This window comes from Phacochoerus africanus, chromosome 10 (assembly GCF_016906955.1).
Source record: "Phacochoerus africanus isolate WHEZ1 chromosome 10, ROS_Pafr_v1, whole genome shotgun sequence".
Classification (NCBI taxonomy): domain Eukaryota; kingdom Metazoa; phylum Chordata; class Mammalia; order Artiodactyla; family Suidae; genus Phacochoerus; species Phacochoerus africanus.
The window spans coordinates 111,193,848-111,201,182 of NC_062553.1; positions in this window are offsets into that span (position 1 = coordinate 111,193,848).

Consider the following 7,335-nt stretch of genomic DNA (forward strand, 5'->3'; position numbering starts at 1 on the left):
AAAGTTGAAACCTCTATAGAGTTTAAATTCATGCCAACTAAAATTTACCCTCTTTATTTGGAAGGATACGTGAGTGACAGGGTCGGAGTTAAGATTATGAATTTGCAACTCCTAGCTCCCCCAGTGATCTGGCTCTGCCACAGGTCAAGACACGAAGACATCACTCATATGACCTATATGTCTTAACAGAGGGGAGAGAGAAAAAAATGATTTCCCCTTTCTATTCTTCCTATCTATCTATCTATCTATCTATCTATCTATCTATCTATCTATCTATCTATCTCTCATGTCTCCATGAAATCTTCCATACATTGTGAGACTGTCAGATGAAATAGGGTTCCTCCCTTCCAGTCTCCATGGGGTCAGTAACTGCATTTGTGAACATGTAGACTCCCAGACCAAAGGGAACAAAGGGCAGACCCTCCCTCATCCTTTGCCTCAGATGAACAGTATTTCCAGAGTTCAGCTGTTCAGAGGAAAAGTTAGCATGTGCTTTACGTTAGCCAATAGAAGTGTGTTCTTTTAGGGCTGTCAACAACCATTCTTTTTTCTCTATTTAGCATGTATAGCAGCAGCAGCAGAAGACATCATAATTACTTGCTTTGTGATTTGTTTGTATGTTCCACTGTTAAAAGAAACCTGTATTTAACTCAAAAATGTCACAAATAAAAGTAGTGGTTGATGATGATTTTCTGAAAAACTTTTAGTAATGTAACCACTTTTTAGATGGGTGTTTGGGTGTGTCTGCAAGAGAGATTGAAGATACAAAGGTGGCAACCCACTAAGCAGAGGAGTAATGAAAATGTAAATCCTTCCGTTTGACCCACCACTGACTTAGGGAAGTCTTCAGTGGCTTGGCCGGCCTCAGAGTCTATTCGATGTGGCTCTTCAACCCTTACATGTGTTTAGATACCCAAATCCACTGGGCTCTTTTTCCAAACCATATTTTTTAAAGGTCTTTTACAACTAGCAGTTTGGGATCACAATCCCCTCTACTGAGATCTCCAATTATGTTGGCAATTCATGATAAAAGTAGGGAACTCACTGCAGTTAGCAGGATATTAAAATTAGCATTTGTATTTGGCAAGTGTAGAAATTATTTTCACATTAATTAGAATTTAAGTACACATCCACAAGTTGGATTTAAGAAGTTTAAAGTGAGGTTTAATCAAATTCATCTGCTAGAATCCTATGGCTCTCTTTTATAGTACTTATCAACATTTTAATGTATTAATCATGCAGTTTTCACCTAATGTATTCTTTTTTTTTTCCCCTTATAATTCCATGAGGGCAGAGTCTCTGAAGTCTTTCTCAGTAACATACCCTATTTCTATACAGTGCCTAGGAAATCATAGCTAAGTACTGAATAATTAGGTCTTAGTTGAATAAATGAATCACCACTGAGAGCATGCTATGTTTTTAGTGCTCTGCTGGGGGTAGAAACAGTACCAAATGACACAATTGTTTCAATTAAAATGCTGTATGTGTTCAGATAAGCACAACAGCTTATTCCAAAAGTAGCATAGCTTTTGCGGTGATTTATTTGAGGAGAATAACCAATGTGTTTTCAGGTAAGGAAACATTGGAATTCCTCTCTGTTTATAAACTATTACATCAATCAACCTGTATGATCAGTATGTACAGTAGGCCCTGTTAAGGACAAATCTGAGGTCATTGGTTACTTTAGCCTTGGGAGCTTCCAGAGAAATCAACTCAATTTCCCGTCAAAGATTAGTAGCCACAGAATATAAGCTTCTTGAGGTCAGAGATTTCAAGCTTCTTGAAGTTTCCAGTTTAGTGTTAGCTCTGTGGTTTATATATGGGAGACTCAATAAAATAAGTGTCAGTCAGCATGAAGATATTTTACAGAACAGAGAGATTGTGCTACATACCAAAGTCTATTATTCCATTGACAGCCCTGGGCACTTAAATGACATGCATTTTTTGTGAAGCAAATATTATTTCATAAAGAGGTGAGAGGGGACACACATTCCAACAGATACTGGGAAGCAAGCAAGGACTGTAGCTAGATACCTCCTTAGTACAAATCCATAGTCCCTTTTCCTGCCCTTGATACATGGAAGATAAATACAAAAAGAGAAAAGCAATAGTAAACAGGGTTGCCAGGAATGCCTATAGATTCTAGAGAAAGAGGTAAAACAGAGAAAGATGCTCCAAAAAGGAAGATCATCAGAAAAGAAATTAAAGTTAGAAGAGCACTCAACCCAGAAAGACAAACTTTGTGCCTATTTTTGTGTCTCACTCAATGTTCCCATTCCTAGTTCTTGATTGATTTATTTTCTTGAACTTGTCTCACATTAGTAATCTTTCTCTTCATTAGGAATCAGGGGATTTTTCTTAAACCCCTGCTAGAAATTGGAGCCTAATAATACATACTGTCCTTTCCAGCTCTGATGCTTTAAACTCAGTGGAAATACTAATCATGGCCTCCTCAAATTCACTTATTCACTTGGAAAATAAATACTATCTGCCTACTATGTGCCAAGGTGTTGAGGATCCAGTGATAAACTAAACAAAAGGGTCTGCCTTCATAAAGCTAGAAAATGTGATTTTTGACAGCAAGAGTTAGGTGCCAAACTAAATGCTTAAGTCAATTATTGCATTTATTCCTTCAATTCTTTGGGACAGACACTGATATTATTCACATTTTACATATGAGGATACTGAGCTTTGAAAACTAAAGCTACTTGCTTGCAAAGATTACATAGCTTGTAAATGTCAGAGCCAGGAACCAGATCCAGTCAGCCTCCAGAATGTTCATGTGAAACAGCATTCCACATTGCCCCATACATATTTGAGAATGAGTGCAAGAACAATCCTTACTTTGCCTAATCTAAGAGCACCTGACTCTCCAGTTAGGGCTCTGTAGCTCTATGAAGCCAACTCATAGCTCCCTTCCTCAGGGAAAAAATTGTGGATAAAAGGCCCATTTCCTCAACAAAGAGCCTCTTTAGTAGATCGTAGACACTTGCCCAAGCAATAATGGAAGAAAAGTGGAATTGAAAATAAGGGGAACATGCTTCTAGAAGTATGTTCATGGTTATCAAATGGCTGGAAAAACCTAAAGGCCAAAAAAATGTATAGCTACTTGGCAGTTATTTTATTTTTTAATTTTTTTTTTCTTTTACAGCTGCTCACCTGTGGCATATGGAAGTTCCCAGGCTAGGGGTTGAATTGGAACCTCATCTGCAGGCCTATACCACAGCCACAGCAACTCGGGATCCAAGCTGCATCTGTGACCTACACTGCAGCTTGCTGCAACACGGGATCCTTATCCCACTGAGTGAGGCCAGGGATCAAACCCTCATCCTCACAGACACCATGTTAGATTCTTCACCTACTGAGTCACAACAGGAACTCTTTGGCAGCTATTTTAAATATCTGCACATTGCTATTTTAAATAACTACGCATTGAAGGAAATGAAAATATATTTTCAACTTTCCTTGACAATCGATTATAGGAAATGATGGAGGAAACACAAGTCATCCACGATAAATACAGTCATCATTATCAGTTATTATTGATAACATGATTCAGGTAAAGTCAATTTCATCTTAATATACCAAATTAAAATTCCTTATACAACTTAGAAATAAGAACTTAACTTGAGGAGCTCCTGCTGTGGCTCAGCAAGATCAGCAGCTGTCTTGGGAGCCCTGGGACGCAGGTCCAGTCCCCAGCCCCACACAGTGGGTCAAGGATCCCGTGTTGCTGCGGTTGCAACTTAGGTTGTCACTGCGGCTCAGAGGATATGATCCCTGGCCCAGGAGCTCCATATGCTTTGGGGGTGGCCAAAAATGAGGAAAAAATAAATAAAATTTATTTGGATGAATCATTAAGCTTCATGTAATACAATAGACATCCCTCTGCTACTATTTTCAGCTGCTAAAGTCCCCACTATTAAAGTATGGCTAGTCCCCATTGTCTTTGTCTCTAGTGTTTTTTCCACATTTATACTACTGATCCTAAGGTAAAATTTTGTCTCTAGACCCTAAAAGTCTTCACTAGCTTCTGAGATGTGCCCCTGAAATTCAGGCTACCATCATCAATAGCCTTCTTCCAGCCAGTTTTCTCTATCTCCATCATCAGAGAAAGTTCTATGCTCCTTCAAAGGATCATCAGCCACAAAATCATAGCCTACTTGACACACTCCTAAGACCCCCATCGAAATGTACAATCGAATAACAAGATTGGTCACACCAAACAAAATCCAGTTCAGTGTTCTAATATTTGTGATTTGGAAAGGAGAAAGAGCAAGATCTACTTTAAACATGACCACAAACAATACCTTCTCTAAGAATTAGCAAAATGCCATAAATTATTCTTAAGAGGTGTATGTGTTTCCTTTGCATTTTTTAACTAGCCACAAGCTTCTTTCCCCACACAAACCAGTCATTGGGAAAGCAAAACCAACAAAAATCGAAGTGGCCTCTGTGTAGATAGCGCTGTGGTCTATCTAGTTTATAAGCTGGGACCCAAGGGATGTTATCTCAGGTGACTCTAGAATGAAATGGAATTAGCAATTACATAGATCTTCTCCACTAGAATTGCACTAAAAATAATTTAACATACTTGTTACGTATACTTTAATTATATTATCTCATAAGTAACCAGCCTCTGATCTCAAAGGTCAGTATATAATTACAATGTACGTACAAGGGGGAATACAGCTCTAGACATTAGAATGTAGTATTGCCTCTGCAATTCGTTTGTCCTTCCTTTCTCATACAGTTCATTTGGAAAAAAAGCTAGCTTCTTACCTCTTTTATAGAAATTATGAAAGAGAAGGCTTAGAGGAAAGATGTTTTAGATCCAGCATGTTGCTTGAAATATAACAATAATATGTTGTCTTTGTATAGAAAGGTAATCTCGTCATTAAAATATCTTTGCTACTGCTGTTTTAAATCTAGTATTCACAGAGGTATTTACTCTAGCATGGACTGGAGAATCTCAATCAACCATATATGTGTATATTTAACTCATGACCTTTTCAGAGATGCAAAAGTAAATGTATATTTTTTTCAGCAGTCCTGATTGCATGCTCCTCTAGCCAACTGCACTTCATCTTCACAGCTTTTCTTAGAGTTAGATTTTGTACTTCTTGAACACAGAATTTAAAAATGTTCTCTCTGTTACTTATCTATCCAGAAACCTAATATTGAAATTTATACCAAATAAGCAAGGAAAAGGATATGGCCACTCTATGCTGTTCTCGCATGTTCAAGAGTTTATTAATACATATCCCTTTATAGTATATAAGAAGCCCTATTATTGTACACAGACAGCCAGAGTTGATGTGGTATAAATATAGTTAATATTTTGCTCTTTCTGGTTCTGCACTCTAATTGTGCCCAGAAAACAGGCATATATGTATATGCATATGTGCGTGTGTGTGTGTGTGTGTGTGTAATGTACCTGAAACCACTACCTTCTATGTGAATCTACTTTGAACACCAGAGGAATAAATGCCAAGTGCCCTTCTTTCAAAGCAACATTAACAAAAATAAATCAGTATCTCTTGGTCTAAAAATGAAGGCAGTAATATGCCTAGCTTTCCAAGTTTTGTGAAAAGAAAAGAGGAGAAAACCTATCACTTACTGAGCGAGTTTTATGGTGAAGAGTTCTAGGCACTCATATGCTGGTAATCTGATAAACAACCACTTCCCTAACATGTATTTGCTCTGTGAGCTGATAATTCTATCCCAAATTCCTGTAAACTGTGCCTTTAATACTTTGTGCATAAATGACTTGCCTTCTAGCTCCTAAGCTCTAATCTTTTCCAAATTAAATGTATCTTCAATCTTATACTCCTCAAAAAATAAGATTTTTTTTCCATTTAAAGAAATAGATGATAGATAGATAGACAGTGCATTAATAAAGACAGATGAGCAAAAATTCAGATGTAGACTAGGGGTGATTATAAAAAAATTTTTAGTAGAAACAGTTTTGCATTTTTTTCTGAAAACAACAGAAACATCCCAACCAATCAGAAAGTAAAATTACATAATTATGCCTTTCTCCCTATGCCTTTCTTCCTATCTCCTGAGTACACTGTTTTAATGACAGAATAGCCACAGTAAACTCATGTTTTCTGACCTTCACCCTAATTAGGACCATATTTTGCACAAGCTGGGTATCATCATACTTTTAATATAAAGACATAGCCTATGCAGTTGTCCAATGCATATTGAAATCTCTCTTTTCTGTTTTTGTTTGTTTTGGGTGGTTTTTTTTTTTGCTGTCATTGTGCTTTCATCTTTTTGAGGGCCTGATGGTTTGTTGCTCTGTGGACATGTCCATTTCCAGCTGTCCTATGTCAATGTTAGTTACCCCAATGGTTTTAGTTGCCCTGAGTCACTATTTGCCTATGTTGCCTATTACCACTGCCCAAACATTATCAAAGGGCTGTTGTTCCCATCTATGAAATTTGATGTTTGCAAATGTCATATATACTGAGTGGCCATGATCCTCATTTCTCTATTTTGTGAGTAAGCAAAACATGGGGTTGATGCAATTATTCTCTGGTCAGTTTTCTCAGCATTTTCACCTATCTTTTCCTCCTCTCTCATTCCAGGTAACTGGTTTCTATGACTACATTTTTAATTTGTACACTTAATTCTGGACATTCCTCCATCAGTGATCTCCTTTTCTCCATTGCACCTTAAATCAATCTTTTGCTACATTTCCTCCATCTAAAAACATAGTCAAGGATTTCCCACTGTGGGACAGTGGGTTAAGAATCCGACTGCAGTAGCTCAGGCCGCTAAGGAGGTGTAGATCTGATCCCTGGCCTGGCTCAGTGAATTAAGAGATCTAAAGTTGCCACAGCTGGTCTGTAGGTTACAGCTGTGGCTAGAATTCAAGCCCTGGCCTGGGAACTTTCATATGCTGCGAGTGTGGCAAAAAAGAATAAAAAGATAGATGATAGATAGATAGATAGATAGAAAAATACACAGTCAAGTTTCCATGTCTTAGGAAAGAAAATTATATTTTCTACCAGTCACCATTATATCCTCACCTGAACTTAACAGTGGCTTCTAACTTTGTCCCCCTCCTTTCAGTCTTGCTCCCTGCAACGTAGTTTTAATACAGTCATCACAATGATCTTTTAAAATTCTGAATGATATTATCAGCTCCTTTGCTCCAAACCCTCCAGATAATCTTCCCTAATTTTTTCACATCCTCCATTCTGGGTCCGGTGACCCCACTTTGTGCTGTCGTATTCGTGTATACTTCTATTATGCTAGGCTTCAATAATCATTTTAATTGTGTCTTTACTGAAATCCTTGAATTCAATTTACGGTATATTTTCT